Genomic DNA, 17475 nt, shown 5'->3' with positions numbered 1-17475 from the left:
ACATGTTAGTGGATAATTATATTTTAAAAAATAATATATATATATATATATATATATATATATATATATATATAAAAGGAACTTAGTGTGTGTAAGTTCGTTTTCTATTGACTCCACAATGACTGGGATGATTTTTATGAATTTTCACACAAATGTACCTCATATAACTGGCAGTGTTCTAAGATAGGTTTTGTATTGGAATGTCTTTGATAAGTATCGATGATCAAAATAATTCGATGAAAGAAGTAACAATTTTGACCAAACTTAACACAATCCAACATCACAAGTGTATTTGAGAAATTTATTACCACACAAGTAGAAAGGCCCGGCATATAAAATCAAAAGTAGGTTCTTTGATATGACAGAAGTGTGTTCGAAATGAATGTTTCTGGTTAAAATATAACTGAACTATGATACTAGACTCTTTCATTTTAAATTTAGATTCAAGCCATTATCACCGCACAAGCAGTAAGGCCAGCCATATAAAATACACAGTAGGTTCTTTGATATGACAGGAGCGCATCTTAAATGAATGTTTCTTTTTAAAGCACAATTGAATCATGGTATTTGACATTTGTATTTTAAACTTTAATTCAAGCCATTATAAAAAAATACTTTTATAAAATCAACAGTAAGTTCTCTACAGTGCAATGTAGACTAAAATGCATTGTGAACTGTCACTGCATCGAAGCATATGAAACTTCCTTCCAGTGCACCATGGTGGGTCCATAACTAAAGCAATCAATTTGATTGAAAAATGGGTGATTTTACCGATTTCGATGACAATAAAAATATTGGAGTGTGAAACTTTTGTTGATCACCATTCAATCCCGAGCAACATTGAGTCTCCCTGCTAGTATATATGTCAAAACATTGTTAATTCACTGCCTGCATAGCAGCAACCGAATAGTACAATGGTTAGAAGCTCTGACTGTCATATGGGCGGTCGGGTTTCGATCCTGGCTTGAGGTGAGTTGCTTGTCTAGCCACACTGATGAGCTGTGAAACAGCGAAACAGTACTGTATGTGGATGACAATATATATATATTTTACTTACAGACAGTAGTATTTTATGCTTTCTCAATGGTCAGTGTAGGAAGTTACAATTGTTACTGGTCAGGAGATTTGAACCCAGTTACTTGATTAATATATATATATATATATATATATATAATATATGTATATATATATATATCTATATATATATATATATATAATATATGTATATATATATATATCTATATATATATATATAATATATGTATATATATATCTATCTATATATATATAATATATGTATATATATATATATCTATATATATATATAATATATGTATATATATATATCTATATATATATATATATATAATATATGTATATATATATATATATCTATATATATATAATATATGTATATATATATCTATATATATATATATAATATATGTATATATATATATCTATATATATATATATAATATATGTATATATATATATATGTATATATATATCTATCTATCTATCTATATATATATATATATATATATATCTATATATATATATCTATATCTATATCTATCTATATATATATATATATATATCTATATATATGTGTGTGTGTGTGTGTGTGTGTGTGTGTGTGTGTGTGTGTGTGTGTGAGAAAAGAGTGCAATGAAATAAATGTATAAAATCAATTAAAACTTAAACATGCAGCCATAGACAATTTTAAAAAAATTTTCTTATCAGTTTGTTCAAGCTAACTCAGATATTCCAACCGAGAGATCTTTATAAGATTCTGACCGTCTCTTTAAGTGCAATCGTTTGAATCTCTCTTGAACCTGGTTCACCGGGTATATTTGCCAGGTAGTTGTTGAAATTCTTTTCCACAAGTCCAGTTGTTTTTATAATAACTGAAATGATAGAGATCTTCCGAAGTTTCCAGTTTCTTTTTATGTCATACATACATACGGACATGCATATATGTACAGACCTATATGCCCATATACACACATGTATATCCACCTGCACACACACACACACACACACACACACACACACACACACACACACATATATCTATAATATAAAGCTGAATGTGTGTGTGTGTGTGTGTGTGTGTGTGTGTGTGTGTGTGTGTGTGTGTGTGTGTGTGTGTGTGGTCACGAATAGGCTCCTATATGGTTGACTATTTTAAAAAACTGATTACATATAATGATAGAAGATGTATTGAGACACAGGAATGGGTATGTTTGATCTGGCAGAACGGTGGTTCAGTAGAATTATGGTGTCTGCGTTCGCGCCTGGTCCACAAAGTATGGAAATAAAAAATTTAAAAATTAAAAAAAAAAAATGTTTACAAGTGTTTTTGATATAGATGTACATAAGAATACTTTGATAAGTATGTTTTAACTTAAATAGGGATGATATAATAAAATTGTGGGGTATGCGTTTGCGCCTGGCTTCCATAGAATGGAAATAGGCACAAACTTTAATAAAGACTTTTCATATCTATCTGCGTAAGTATACTTTTATAATTATGTTTCAGTTTGAAGAAATATGGTATAATAAAATTATGGGGTGTTCGTTCGCACCTGACCTCCATAGAATGGAAATATGTCACAAAGTTTAACAAGGTTTTTTTAATATAGATCCACAGAATATTCTGATAAGTGTTTCAGTGTGAACAGGTATGGTATAATAAATTATGGGGTTTATCTATTTTATTTTTACTTTCATCATATGTTGCTTTTGTTTTGATACCCCCAAATTCAACCCAAATTTACAACCCTTCCTTTTCATCACTTATCATACTTTCATAAGGTCCTGGATATGACCTTAAACTATATCCGATGGTGAGAGCCCCAGCTTGCAGGCCTTAGGGAGTGTGGAGCCACCCTTTAATTGCCATTGCTCCCAGGTCCACTCTGACCCGGAGTGGTAACACCTGTTAGGGTCCCAACTATGGGTTAAATAGAATACGACTTAAAAACAAATATACTATATTAAAAAATCGTTCTTCAAAATCACCAGATTCGGCATTAAATAACCTGAAAAGGGTTGATATGCCGTAAAACAAAACAACCAACCAACCAATACTTTCATAAATCTGAGTCCATTTTCTGTAGGCTGTTTTTGAACCCAGTCAACGACAGGTACTTTTGCTAGTATATATATATATATATATATATTAAATAAAAATCTTGTTATTGAAAATTTATTCAAATTAAACAAAAAAATTATAAACCTATAAGGAAGATATGCAAAATTTTAATTATTCGACAAGGAGTACAAATAAACAAGAAAAACCCTTATTCCATGGAGTTTCGAAGAATGCAATTCTTCTCATTGAAGGAAAGACATTTACAAAATCTACAATAAATTTTGCAGGTTAATGCATCACAGGAAACAAATAATATTAAGTTTGTCATATTTTCATGGAAAAAGTCATTTAACAGTTTGAGACAATTTGGAGGGATTCAAGGGGATTAAGAAAGCAAGAAACGGAATAAAGGGAGAAAAAGGATATGATAAAATCCAGAACAGGAAAGATCCGAAATGGGTTTCTTGAAAATGCATTGGTAATCCATGAGAAAACAGAAATATAAATATAAATGTCCAGGGTAAAATTACGCTTCAAGAAAAATCATCAGCTTGTGGAGCAGTCAAGATATGCAACATTTTTTTTTTTTTTTAATAACGGATCAAGGAAAAAGAGGATGTTAAAATGAAGATACCAAATGAAATCAGGAAAAGGGGTGGTGATATATATATATATATATATATATATATATATATATATATATATATATATACAAATACATACAAACACACATAGACTCCTTGCAATGTTTATATAATTTTTTAATAAAAAAATTGGTTTTTAATTCACGTTAACAATATACTTGAACTAAATCTATTCATACGTATATATATATATATATATATATATATATATATATATATATATATATATATATATACAATTAATTTTATTTTTATTTTATGAATCTATTTTCAGTATTTACTTCAATAGTGCTTGATAGGTAAGTTGAGCTAAGTCAGTTTCCAACATAAAAAAAGAGAAAACAGATACCCGCCAAAAAGGACAAAGAAACAGGTGAATTAGAGATCACATTACCTTTGCCTGATAAAACGTATCCCTATTGTCTACCATACATGGGTGTGTGAATAACAAAGAATCCGATTTGCTGACTAGTAAACCCAGTACCATGGGAGCATATAAAAACATGTAGCAACATCGATTCCATCCAATAGCCTGATGAATCTTCACGAGGATGAAACGCAGAAAATTCTATGTAGCTTAGTTATTATATACATTGTCCAAACTTACTACTATATATATATATATATATATATATATATATATATATATATATATATATATATATATATGTTTATTTAATTATATTTCACCTTTTATTTATATCGGAATTGTGCATTTCGACGTACTTAAAGAAATTAACTGTAAGATTGTTAAGATCTTTAATTTTGGAATATAGACCTTTGTCATATATATATATATATATATATATATATATATATATATACATCATATCTTTTTAAATATATTAATGGCTATATAACGTTATAAAAAAACTTACTTTCACAACGCTATGCCTCCCCACTTTTATTTTTTTAATTTCCAACGACTTTTTAGTTTCTGAAATGGAACGAGGTCATACATTTCATTACATCAAAATTATATTTTCAAATATTTGGACTGGTGTTTTGTTTTCTTAATTTCACTCACCCAGAGGAAGTCTCAAAATAAAGACGAAACGTTGATGACTACATAACTTGGTTTGTTCCTTTTCTTTTTTCTCTCTCTCTCTCTCTCTCTCTCTCTCTGTATGACTTTATTGCAATAAAACACAAATGACTCTAATTGTTTATGCTCTTTCCGTCTCCACTTCATTTGGGTTCACTTTCTTCGTTACTCCCTAAAGTAAGGAAGTTTTCACAGAAATGTGCTAACTCAATTTATATTAAAACTTCGGTGGGGTTCTTGGTTATGCCCAAGGAGGCTGCCATATACGCACGCACCCACGCACGCGCACTCATCTAATAAACTGATATTAAATGGTTTGCCTGTTTTATCAGATTGTTCCTTGATTGTCCCCTCCCCCCGCCAAATTATTTGATGTAAAACAAAAAGGTCACTGGCAGGTGCCCCTGTTATGTAAAAGAATCAAAGAAAGAAACAAAAAATATGTAAAAAGAAGAAATACGTTACCAATAAAAGACAGCATTGTGGCCATTCAGTTCTTCGGATTTCTTGAGTAGACACTCACCTAAAATACAAAAAAAATAAAAATATGTATATAAAAATATATTACCACTAGCGGGGGTACCCGGCGTTGCCCGAGTGTTTGTTTCCGGGACGGGGGGGGTGTTTAAAAAATGTTATGGTAGGTAAGTAGGAAGGATCAAACCCGGAGTCATGAGTAAAAGTAGGAAAATAAAGTGTGAAAAAAAACAAAAAAAAAAACATCTGCAATGTTAACAGTTCGGCCACCAAGAAAAGTCCATTCCAGTTGTTCAGGAAAAAAAAAACAAAAAAAAACGACTACGGTAGGTCGGCGCGAATAATGTGAATTGTCCAGCACGCTAACCACTACGCCACAGAGCACTGCAGCTTAGTTTAGTGATTTTAAATAACTTCACATGAAAGAACTACGAAGCCAAACCGGTGTTCTCTTCTCAACTGTTCCTTGTGAACGATCCCCAAACGGTATTAAGTGGTGGCAGGGGGAGGAGGAATTTTTTAGAGAGAAAATATTTTACCACTTCCATTGATCTTAACCGATTTTGGCCGTGACTTCTCAGCAGAAAAAGTATAGAAATCTAAGATGATCGAGGAATTTGAGAAATAATAAGCCTATAACACACCTCAGATATTGTTCTGCCGTTTGTGCATATTATATTTGCATGAAATATCTTGATTTTTAATCCTATTAATGTCAAAATCAGACGGGAAAAAATGAGTTCATTTTATTTATATAGATAGAAGATAGAAGATAAGATATCTCGCTGGATCAGCTAATAAAAACAGCAGCAAAATAATTAGTGTTGATCAGATTAATTTTATTGCCCCCACCCTCAACAAAAGAAGGGTGAACCTGTAAATTCACCCATGTCCGTTCGTCTGTCCGCACTTTTCTAACCAACTACGCCTTGGAATTTAAAAAAATTTCACACAAACATTTAACATGATATGAGTAAAAAAGTAACAAAACAAATTTTCTGTGAAAACTCCAGTTGCCCCCCCCCCTGGGGGTGCCTTTCGGTTTAAAATGGCTAAAATTGACGCTTCTGTGCTTATTAAAAAATATTGATGCCTTCGATTTTTATAAAACTTTCTGAAAAGTTGTAACTAACTGATTTCTATATAATTTTGTTTGTCTATACTTTGCAATAACTCTTGGGTGTGCCCCAAGGGCTCTTTTAGGGCTAATAAAAACACACCATTTTTGGGACTATTTTACCATATTTGTCCAAACTTTTCTGTGTATGTCTATTTAGCAGTTTTGCATGGTGCTGAACTGAAATTTAAATATGTTAAGGCCTTGGGGACTTTTGGGGCTAAATCGAGGGAGGGAGGGAGGGGGAAACGATGGATTTAGTCATTTATTTATTTTTTTTTTGCATGGTGCAGAACTCAAATTTACATATGTTAAGGCCTAAAACTGCGCCATTTGTTCTTTCTTGTGTATGTCTATTCATGGTGCTGAACTCAAATTTAAATATGTTAAGGCCTTGGGGAATTTCGGGGCTAAATGGAATGAGGGGAGGGGACAAATGATAGACTTAGTCATTTCTTTTTTTTTTTTGCATGGTGCAGAGCTCAACTTTACATATGTTAAGGCGTAAAACTGCACCTTTAATTTATTTTCACCAGGATTTGATGTCCCCTCCGCACTTTTAGGGCTAAATCGGGGTGGGTAGGTGGAAGGCAAATGCTAAACTTAGTCATTTTTCTTATGCCTCGTTCACTGTGTACTCACGGGGGACCATGCATGCTTCACTTGTTTTTTTTTGTTTTTTTTTACAAAAGGTGGTTACCTTTTATCAAGGCCCAAGGCCACTCAAGGGTAAGGGTTAATTGGTGCACGGTAGTCAATTGGTCAATATCGTAGTAATCGTTAGTAGTGGAAGTAGTAATAAGTTCTGGAGTACAAAAGGTCGTTTTAATAGTACCATTCCTGTCTTCGTAGCTCTTCAACTTTTTGAGTAAAAAAATAGGAGACTTTACTTGTGGAACGAGCCTTGTATATTACTACGATATCTCTAAACCCATTCATGGGAGACTTAAATTTTTTTTATACCTAAAGAATACAAATCACAACTTTTCAAGGCCAAATGCCACTTGAATATAAGAGTTTATGAGATGGAATGATATTTTTTTTACAAAGAGGTCACCTCTTATCAAGGCCCGGAAGCCACTCGAGAATAAAAGTTAATAAATATACTGTAGTCATTGCGACAATATCGTAGTAATCATTAGTCGTGGAAATGTGGTAAATTGGATTATTTAAAGAGACGGCTCATCAAGTACTTGTTTACATTGGACTTGAAGACGACCATATGTAGTCAGCTGGAAAGCAGGCAAGCAGAGTTCTATAGGTGTGCAGTTCTAAGAAACAAACTTTGTTCATGGAATCCAACTTTAGGTTTAGGCACAGATAAAAAGTGGAGGAAATTATTGATAGTGGTTTTACGTAGACAAGTGTTTTTCGTGAAAATTTGGAAAGTGGGGGGGCTATAGATTGAAGCTCAGGTGAGAACTTGGAATCAGAAAAATCTTAACTTTTTTTGTCTATAAATGCCCTTCGAGCACGAGTGTATTTTTTTGTTTGCAAAAATATGTTTATACACTTATTACATGTTATTTTTTACGGTAATAAAAAACAAAAAATCATTAAAAAGCAACACTATAGCTATATGTTTAGAGACTAAAGAAAAATGGAATCTATCGTTATATCGGAATCAGGAATTTAGCACACAATCGATAATTGTATTGGAATCGGGAATTTAGGACAAAATCTGTAATTGTATCAGAACTGGGAATTTAAAACAAAATCTGTAATTGTATCAGAACTGGGAATTTAAAAAAAAATCTGTAATTGTATCAGAACTGGGAATTTAAAACAAAATCTGTAATTGTATTGGAACTGGGAATTTAAAAGAAAATCTGCAATTGTATCGGAACTGGGAATTTAAAACAAAATCTATAATTGTATCGGAACTGGGAATTTAAAACAAAATCTGTAATTGTATCGGAACTGGGAATTTAAAGCAAAATCTGTAATTGTATCGGAACTGGGAATTTAAAACAAAATCTGTAATTGTATCGGAACTGGGAATTTAAAACAAAATCTATAATTGTATCGGAACTGGGAATTTAAAACAAAATCTGTAATTGTATCGGAACTGAGAATTTAAAACAAAATCTGTAATTGCATCGGAACTGGGAATTTAAAACAAACTCTGTAATTGTATCGGAACTGGGAATTTAAAACAAAATCTGTAATTGTATCGGAACTGGGAATTTAAAACAAAATCTGTAATTGTATCCAAACTGGGAATGTAAAACAAAATCTGCAATTGTATAAGAACTGGGAATTTAAAACAAAATCTGCAATTGTATCGGAACTGGGAATTTAAAACAAAATCGGTAATTGTATCGGAACTGGGAATTTAAAACAAAATCTGTAATTGTATCAGAACTGGGAATTTAAAACAAAATCTGTAATTGTATCAGAACTGGGAATTTAAAACCAAATCTGTAATTGTATCAGAACTGGGAATTTAAAACCAAATCTGTAATTGTATCAGAACTGGGAATTTAAAACAAAATCTGTAATTGTATCAGAACTGGGAATTTAAAACAAAATCTGTAATTGTATGGGAACTGGGAATTTAAAACAAAATCTGTAATTGTATCAGAACTGGGAATTTAAAACAAAATCTGTAATTGTATCAGAACTGGGAATTTAAAACAAAATTTGTAATTGTATCCGAACTGGGAATTTAAAACAAAATCTGTAATTGTATATCTGTATATTATTTAATTAATTGGAATTCATTATTGAGATGATTGGTATTATTTTTCTAGGACTTCGTAGGCCAGAGGTATAGCTGGCCGAAACGTTGTGAAACAACAATTTAAAGATGAGGATTATAGTCCATAATAAATAAATGAATAAATAAAATCTGTGGATATATCGAAATCAGGAATTTAGAACAGAATCTCTAATTGTATTGGAATCAGGAAAAAATATAAGAATTGTCTCATCACTAGAAATAACAGCAACAAAAAACAGCAAAAAAAAAAAAAAACCTTCATCTGTTTCACGTCCATTTTACATGTTGGCATTTTTTTCCCCATATTTTCAATGGCTTTCCTCTACAATCTTACCTGTTTTACATCTACTAATCCAAGAACTCTCATCCATTCTTTTGACATAACAAAACAGAAAAAAAAGTCCCTTTACTTAATCCATGGAGGTAGCATGTTCTTGTTTTGTCAGCCATCACTAGGTAAATTTCTGAATTCAACAAGAGACACCTGAAGAAGGTTGGCAGTTACATCGGCTGAAACTTTGTGAAATTAAAACTCAAACTGAGGACATTAGTCTGAATAATCCAAATAATACGAATTATCAATCTGCATATCAAAAATTCAGAAACAGAATAGTGAGATGTTTGTTAACATTATATTTAAATAGATGCATATTGGTATAGTTGTCAAGGTGGCTGGACAAATAGTTAGATTATGTGATTAAATTCCTAAAAAATTTGGTACAAACTTGTTATCTCAGCAGCCCGTAATGTCCTGTGCAAAAAAAAACAAAAAACAAAAAAAAACAAAACAAAATGGATGTTGCGTCTTTTGTCACCTGATATGCAAATGAGATACTTCCGGTTTCAATATAAAAAAGCCTGCTCCAATTTGGAATTAGATGTTGAAGCAGAAAGTCTTGATAGCCGTGTGTTGCATTTAATCCCGGAAGTTGTTAGTTGGAAGTGTCGCATAGTTAACACGTGACCATTCTATTATTCAAAAAATATCTCATTCCAGGCACAATGTTCTAAGAGTCAAGCATGTCCTATTGTTAAGTGATGTTGCCATATCTGCATCTCAAAACTTCAGAAACAGAATACTGAGATCTTTGTTAACATTACATTTAAGTTGCTGCATGTTGGTAAAGTTGTCAAAGTTGTTGGAGAAATGGTTATAGCATTTTATTGTTCCAAAAATATCTCATTCTAGTTGTAATCTTCTAGGAGTCAAAGATGTCCAATTGTTAAGTGCTGTTGCCATATCTGCATCTCAAAAATTCAGAAACAAAATAATGAGATGTTTGTTAACATTACAAAAATGTTTCTTTAATTAATCCATGGAGGTAGCATGATCTTGTTCCATCAGCTACGACCAGGTAGATTCCTTAATTCACCAGAAAGATCCCTGAGTTCGACAAGACACACCTGAAGAAGGTCGGAGATTACACCGACTGAAACTTTCTGAAATTAATACTCAAGATGAGAACAGTAGTCTGAATAATCTAAACAATACAAATTATCAATCTGCATCGTAAAAATTCAGAAGCAGAATAATGAGATATTTGTTAACATTACATTTAAATTGCTGCATATTGGTATAGTAGTCAAGATTGTTGGAGAAATATTGATAGCATTTTATTGTTCCAAAAATATCTCATTCCAGGTGCAATCTTCTAAGAGCCAAAGACGTCCTAAACTGGAGTACTGTTGCCACTCAAAGCGCTCTTTCCTCACTTGACAAAGTACAAAACCAACTTCGAAATCTAGTGAGCAATGTCCTCTTCTCCACTCTACAGCCTTTTTATCACAGACGTTGCTAGTTTTTCTCTGTTCTATCATTATTTTCATGACAGAGCGTCAATCTATGGCCCTTCTTCACGTTATATATTCGCGACAAAAACTTGTTTAGCTACAACCACTATCAATAAATTCCCTTTCTTCCCTATGTGCCTAGAACGAAGTGCAACTTCCATGAGCAAAGTTTCCTTCCAAGAATTTCCCATTTGTAAAACACGGTACCATGGAACTGATCTCTGACTGACAACAAAATTGCCACTTTCAAGTCTAATGTAAACATGTTTTTGTTCGGCCATCCTTTAAAATAGTCAATTTCTGATTAGTTACAAGCATCGTTACTGTTGTGGTGTCCACCTTAAAGATAACAATGGACTCTTCTGATTATTATAAAGACCAGAAAAAGACGCCTCTCAGTGTTAGATAACAGTTATGTACAAGTTACGCAAACTTGGCATTATTTGTCTTTCTCTTTTGAATATATTTTGTTTCTAATACTTGTGTTTTTTTCTGAACCTTTACAAGTTCACAACACTGGAGGTAGCATGTTCTCATTCCGTCAGCCATGACCAGGTAGATCCCTGAGTTCAATAAGATACACCTAAAGAAGGTCAGAGGTTATATCGACCAAAATAATCGTAAAAAATTGACATAACACTGGTAACAAATATTACTAAGGAAATTTTATTCACGAAAATTAAAAAACGATGACATAATACTGGTGACAAGGACATTTTATTTAAAAAATTTTAAAAAGATGCCACAACACTGGTGACGAGGATTATTAAAGAACTTTTATTTAAGAACCTTAAAAAGATGTCACAACACTGGTGACGAGGACTATTAAAGAACTCTAACTTATGTTGCCTACAACAATTACAAATATCCTTGGTATTTCTCCTTTCACACAAATTTAATAATTCTTATCTTTGAGTGAATTTTCTTTCTATTTTTTTTTTGTTCCTTCATTTATTTTAATGATAGTTATACAGTTTAATCAAGGTATTAAAAAATGAAAATACTGAAAAAATGTTATATTGTACGTATCCGTTATGGAATGATGGTCTCTGAAAAAAGAAATTCACTTAATTTGATCAAGTACTTTTATTTTTTTTTTTTTTTTACAGCGAAAAAACAATTTGTTATCACACCGATCAAAAGGTAGCTATTTTTCGATTTTTAAGAAGAAAAGCAATTATTTAACATGGGGGGGGGGTCGGTGCTTTATATTGAGTTGTCTCCCCATGACGTGTTCTAAAAATCCAAACCTGGCTACCTTCAACGTGCTGTCATAAAAACATGTTTTTCTGCTGTAAAAAAAAAAAAAAATACTTGATCAAATCAAGTGAAATTTTTTTTTTCGGAAAACTTCATTCCATAACGGGTACGTACAATATAACTTCTTTTTTCTTTTTTTTTTTCGATATTTTCATTTTTTAATGGCTTGATTAAACTGTACAAGTACCATTTTATTTCCTTTTGTTTTTGTATGAGGATAGCTCCAAAAGTAAGGCCTCCTCGTTATGTTTACTCCAAAAAGTTGAAGAGCTACGAAGATGGAAGTAGTACCATGAAAATGAGCAACCTTTTGTGCTCCAGGATTTATTTTTCTATATAGTCATCACCATTCTACTTCCTTTTTTTTTTTTTTCTTTTCATCACCTTATTTTCCGTTTGTTCCTTTCTTATTCCACCCATGCATTCCTCCTCCATTACTTTAAATCTCGTATACATCACTGGCACTTTTAACATTACAAAATCTCTCATAAAAAGTGTCCTTGAACCAGACAGCACTAATCTTGGTAAATATTTATCCACGGAAGTGATTCTCTATTTAGATATCTTTACATAGATTTCATTTCCTGGATCCGTCTATTTATGCCAGTGAATCGATCCAATATTGATCCGAGACGATCAGTCGATTAATCAATAATCATGTCGACACAGTTCAATACGGATTTGTCATTTTTTTTTTTTTTTTTTTTTTTTGCAATGGAATGAAATCTGATTCTTAGCATTGCACAAAATTAGCAGAAATTTAACGCCAAAAAAAAAAAAAAAAAAAAAAAAAATTAATCCCGTGTTCTTCACACGGACTCGGACAAATTAAAATCTGCAAGTTATATGTTTTTAATTATATGAGGATGAAGCCTGCATGCTTTGTCGATTCCGAAAGCAAGGCTATCGGAGGCACAAACCTTTGATAGGGTAACCCAAAGAGGTGAGGTCTCGCTTAAAGGTTAAGATGGAAATCGATCCGTCCAATTCTCAAGTCCCAACGGTGTTCACGGGCGGATTAATCTAATAAAGCCAACCTGCAAGGACCCATGGCATAGTGGATAAACGGGGAGGTGTATAAAGAGTGTATATAAAAACAGTTATGTATAAACGAGGGGTACAAACCATATACATTTTTATATAGTCGTCTATGTAATGTTTGCTGCGTTTATTTATGTGTGTATATTTTTAACACTTATAATAAACAGATATAGATACTTGTGTTATTTTGATTAATCGGACTATTATTCTCATCTTAGGTGTTATTAGCACAACGTTTTGGTCGATGCAACCTGCGACCTTCTTCAGGTGTTAAAAACATGCTTCTTTTTCTCTGCTTAGGAAAAGAGAGTTGGCTCCGCATTACAAGAATTCAAACCGTGGGTCCGTAGATCATAAAGGAAGTTCAATCTTCACTAGCATATTTTTTTAAAGGTTTTCCTATGACTCAATTTTTTGGGATATCTATGCGAATTGTTAATCTTAGTGAAAAAAATGTTTTACGAAACAAAGGATCGATACCCATGCGTGTTTTTGTTTTGTTTTCTTGTTTAAAAAAAAAAAAAAACATAATGCAAGGGGGACAACTCCAATAGGGGGGTTGTTGTTTTTGTAATTACCTCCCTTAGGCTGATCATATGTCTTGTTTCTTCTTTGAGTTATAGGAAAGCCTTTAAAAAATATGAAGATTGAACTTTCTTTATGATCACTCTCAAACCACTGGTTTGAATTCTTGTAATGCAGAGCCAACCCTCTTTTTCTTAGTAGAGAAAAGGAAGCATGTTTTTAAGACCCGAAGAAGGTCGCAGGTTGCAGCCACCAAAACGTTGTGTTAATAACACCCAAGATGAGAATAATAGTCCGATTAATCAAAATAACACAAGCATTCACATCTCATCTCAAAAATTCAGAATTGCAGACGTATATACCTTCAATAATAGTTCAACAAACGGGGCAAATAGCACCATTGTCTGCTTGCTCAGACAAAGGAACCATCCATCCATAGCTTTGAGCCCCTGGAGGAGCATAGGCCATCCACAACTTTGTAGATACTTTTGTAGCAACGAGTTCTTTTTTCAGGGCGAGGGTGCTGGCCCCACACCCAACCTTCTCAGAAGGTACATACAGCACCCAGCCTTCCTAAATGGTCACCCATCTGAGACTGGCCAGGCTCAATATTGCTTAACTTTGATGATCTGGCGAAAACTGGTGTCAACGTGATTGTGCTGTACCAGACAAGGGAACAGCATATCTTTTTGGTAGGAACTATCACTGTATTGTTCCAGATGCGTTTCAGAAAATATAAGTCATTTTCTACCCTGACAACTCAGATAACCAAATTAATTTTCCATATTTAAATTTGCATGCCCCATCTACTCGTTTCAACTTGTTCGTTCAAGACTCCTTTACTAACTTCTAACTTGCCTGTATATATTCACACTAAGCCTTTGTGCTTACATCATTCGACTACACAAAGACCTAACAGGTTACTTATCAGTCACGTTTTCTCTGGCCCAATTTTGTTGTTTTCATATCTAGGTTTGAAAACCTATTTTGTTCATGTCCATTACATTCTTTTCTATTAAAACTTATTTGTTTTTATTTATCTAAATTCCTTCTTGTTATTGTTTATATAATCTAGTCAAGTTAAATTCCTAAAACGTCATTTGACAATATTTTTCCTTGAATTGCATTTTTCACTTTAAAACAAATCTAATTCAATCTATACGATAATAATAAAAATCTTCTGGCTCAGATAATTCGGCAATACCCCATACGTGCTAATCTACAACAAAAGTATTATTTGGATTCTTTGGACTATTGTTTTCATCTTGAGTGTTATTAACACAGCGTTTCAGTTGATGTAACCTATCACCTTTATCAGGTGTATCTTGTCGAACTCTGGAATCTGCACAAAACTCTGTGAACCTGGTAATGGCTATAATTTGCTATTAAAATCGCTTAAAAAAATGATTTTCTAGGTAAAAAAAAAAATTTTTTTTTTTTTTTTTACACAGTGATCACCACTGATCAAGGCCCGGAAGCCACTCAGGGATAAGGGTTATTGCAAGTACATTTCAATTTATGTGCTTCTTGGAATCTGACATCTCTCTTCTGTGAAGAGTACCTACACTACAGAAACTTTTCTGCAGTTTAGTTTTTTAAAACAGGTTCAATTATGAACACCAAAATTTTTTTTTCCGATTAAAATTTATGTAAAATTTTAGGCTCGACTATTGCCAGAACCCATCGCAGGGGTCTTTTAAAATTGTTACATTTCATCAAGACTAGGAGTGCACACACATTTTCAGCATGATAGCTACTTATGACTTGACTAAGTTTTGGTTGGTTGGCTGTTTTTGTTTTACGGCATATCAACCCTTTCCAGGTTATTTAATGCCGAATCCAGTGATTTTGGAGAACAATTTTTTAATAGAATATATTTGTTTTTTTCAAGTCAGTTTCTATTTAACCCATGGTTGGGACCCTAACAGGTACTACCACTCCGGGTCAGAGTGGACCTTGTAGCAATGGCAATTAAAGGGTGGCTCCACACTCCCCAAAGCCCGTAAGCTGGGGCCTCACCATCGGAATCTTAGTGATCTACCATCTAAGAAAAAAGGCAAAACTCATTATTTTTTATTGTAAATTATTTTTGTATATACAGTCTATGAAGTTGTACTTTATATTATTGCATCAACCCATATTGCATTGTCCAACTCTGCACATTTTTTTGTCATTACTTTACTCTGATGACTTGTATTAGATGGAATCAGTCAGGGATGCATAGTCTGGACAGCATCAAGCTGACTTATAGATGCTCATGAGTCATGGTGGAGCTATATTTGGACTTAAATCCATGGAATATACATGTTCCTGCTCTGTCAGCTATTCCCCATGACGTAACAGATAATGTACAGGGCTTTACATTGCGAGTGAAACAGTCACATTTGCGAGTTATTTTTTTTTTCCAAAGTGGTGACTAAAAATAATAAAATACTTATCTTATGGCGATTGTGTGTGTGTGTGTGTGTTTTTCACGGACAATCTTCCAAAATGCATTACTAACTGATGTCTTTTCAATTTTTATTTACAAACAAGATCGAGTAAAGTCAAATAATTTAAACAATAAAAGGTTTAATAGAACAACATACGTTTTTTTTTTTTTTTAACGAAGGCTGTTTTAACAAAAATCATCTGAAGAAATTAAAATTTTTATACTTTCAAATCTTGACATAAAATTCAGTGCTTATTTAGAATCATAATTATTCAAAATAAAAAATACAACAAATATTTATGATGTATGTACTCGTCATGGTAAAAAGTTGTCATATTCCAAAAATCATGATTAATAATTGTAAAATTATCTATCAATTTTCTCATAGGAGAAAACATAACAAAATCAATTTCTATGTACGATCATTTCGGAAACGATATCCTTTTATTCATTCGATATTTACAATATTTCTGGATATCGTCCCTTCATCACCCTTTCTATTTATATAACTCTAGTTAATTATACCTATTGAGCTTATCATAGCTGCAGTACTCCGAGTACAGCACTTTAAATATATTTTACTGAGGCTTTGTTCATTTAGACCTTGTCTATTACACTTTATAATATATATATATATATATATATATATATATATATATATATATATATATATATATATATATATATATGTGTGTGTGCATAGTTTGTGAGGCAAAACCGTAAGGATTGGTAATGATATTAGTGATAATGGTGATTAGATAGTTTGATTATTTAAGAGGACGTCCCGACAAGAATTTGTTTACATTGGACTTCATAACAACCATGTTGTAGTCATTTGGGAAGCGCCTCGGGGGTATTGTATTCCACAGGCTTGAAAACGTTTAGTTTACTACCCCCCCTATGTAATACAATGTAACTATATATATAGTGGTAGTAGGCAGGCAGGCTCGAACCTGTACTGCAAAAGCTTTAGGCAGACATACAAACATACATACATACATTTAAACAGACAGGTGAGATTTATATTATAGACTAGCCTGGGTGCCTGGCGTTGCCCGGGTGTTTGGAGGTGTGAATTGAGCAAAAAAAAAAAATAAAAATAAATGGTAGTAGTCAGGCAGGCTTGAAACCATACCGCGAAGGAGGAAAAAAACGTAAACAAAAAAAAATGTGACGTCTTTGCTGCTGCGCCCATCGGCAAACTGGAAGTGACAAAGGTTTAAATTAAGGTTAGTCAATCAAAAAGAGGCGATGACTTTTGAAAATATTGTCGAAAAATGCGACCCCCCTTCCCTGTAGAAAAGTGTTCAGCTGAGGGTGGA

At 32.7% G+C, this 17475-nt stretch overlaps 1 protein-coding gene across 5 annotated transcripts in view; it reads right to left on the bottom strand.

Moving 5' to 3' along the window:
• LOC145268721 (band 3 anion transport protein-like) overlaps positions 1 to 17475 on the bottom strand; it is a 971550-nt gene that overhangs the window by 542167 nt on the left and 411908 nt on the right. For 3 of the 5 annotated variants that reach the window (XM_080124273.1, XM_080124272.1, XM_080124276.1), the window contains exon 2: positions 5255 to 5312. The exons of the other annotated variants lie outside the window; for them this stretch is intronic. The gene's annotated coding sequence lies outside the window, so the exon portion shown is untranslated. The remainder of the gene's footprint in view (positions 1 to 5254; positions 5313 to 17475) is intronic. 5 annotated transcript variants of the gene reach the window in all.

This window comes from Euprymna scolopes, chromosome 44 (genome assembly GCF_053919585.1).
Source record: "Euprymna scolopes isolate OS-2025 chromosome 44, ASM5391958v1, whole genome shotgun sequence".
NCBI lineage: Eukaryota > Metazoa > Mollusca > Cephalopoda > Sepiida > Sepiolidae > Euprymna > Euprymna scolopes.
Note: the sequence above shows the minus strand (reverse complement) of the source record. Positions and strands in the feature narration are given on the sequence as shown.